Source organism: Hippopotamus amphibius, chromosome 16 (assembly GCF_030028045.1).
Source record: "Hippopotamus amphibius kiboko isolate mHipAmp2 chromosome 16, mHipAmp2.hap2, whole genome shotgun sequence".
NCBI classification, from domain to species: domain Eukaryota; kingdom Metazoa; phylum Chordata; class Mammalia; order Artiodactyla; family Hippopotamidae; genus Hippopotamus; species Hippopotamus amphibius.
Genome location: NC_080201.1, coordinates 32,938,235 through 32,939,856, shown reverse-complemented (window position 1 = coordinate 32,939,856; position 1,622 = coordinate 32,938,235).

Below are 1,622 nucleotides of genomic sequence, written 5' to 3'. Positions count from 1 at the left end.
CTGGGTGGCTTAAACAACAGAAGTTTATTGTCTCACAGTTCTGGAGACTAGAAGTCTGAAATCACAGTGTAGGCAGGGTTGGTTCCCTCTGAGGACTGTGAGGGAAGGAGCTACTCCAGGCCTCTTTCCTTGGCTTGTAGGTAGCCGTCTTCACGTTCACATGCTTTCTTCCAAGTAAACCTGTCTCCAGATTTCCCCTTTTTATAAGGACACCGATCGTATTGGATTAGGGCCCACTCTAATAAACTAGTTTAACTTGATAACCTCTATGAAGACCTCATTGCCAAATAAAGTCTGAAGTACTGGCAGTTAGGACTTCAACACACAAATTTGGTGGGAGACACAGTTCAACCCTGAACAGTGCTATATCTCAGTCAATTTGGACAGACATAACTATGATGATCTGAAAATTATTTTGGATGTCTCAAACTGTGGTCTTGGAGATGATAAAACATTGGAGTTGAAGATTAAGGGAAGAGTTAGAATAAATATTTCTTTAATTATGAGTACAAAAACAATATTTCTAAATGGTTACATAATACATGATTTTTAATAAGTATGTCTAAACTAATCAAAGGAATGGAATAAAATATTTGACTATTTCTAAATATCTCTAAAAGTTTATAAATTTAAGTTACCTATAAAACTTTTTAAAAATCTCCTCAATTAGGAAATTAAGGGATCACCCCATAGTCAGCTTGCTTTGTATTTGAATGCATATTTGTAGGCTTAGCCAGAAAGGCGATATCTACCCAACTCTGGCTTCCCTAATCAGGTATCGTCTCTATGAAGGACCCCCACATCAACCATTGAATTTAATCACTCTCTTTTCTGGGTAACAATTTGTTTATTTACTCTATTGTTGTATGCTACCATAATTTAAAAAAACATGTTTGTCTTCTGTGTTAAATTATGACTTTCTTAAGGGAACAGACTGTGTCTCGTTCAGTTGTGCAGCACAATACCTGACCCATTTTTTTCTAGACACTTAGTAAATATTGTGGAACTGAACTCAGATTTTCCTTTCTTTAAGTAAAAAAGTAATACATATTTCTTACAGAAAATGTAAGCAATATAGATTTTTCAGATTGTCTGGAAGGATGCTTTCTAACAAAATGTAGACCATATCATATGTTTGTCCCTCTCAACAGTTTATCTTGTATAATAAATAGTTTTCTTCATTGTCATGTTTAATGGCCATACCATGTCCTACTGAATGGATGTCGTAATTTATTTAGCCTAAAAGCTCAACACTAATCAAGTGTTCATTTTCAAGGTTTCAGTGTAGGAGATGTAAGTGGAAATAGATAGAAACCTATAGTGTATGACTTTAATAGTGTCCAAGTGGACCTAAAATAAGTAACACTGTGAAGGACGTGAATAGCATGAGTGTAAGGAAGATCAGGTCTTGAGGATAAACAGTGAACTGTACCCCCCAACAACAGAGAATTTTTCTTTCCTCTCAAGCACACAATGAATAATTTATGAAAATTGAAGATACATTATTTCACAAGAAAAAAACATAATAGTTTCCATAAGATAAAAGGATTTATCTGTTAACAGATAAATAGATAACATTCTCAGACCTTCTTTCAATAACCACTGGACCACCAGGAAGTCCC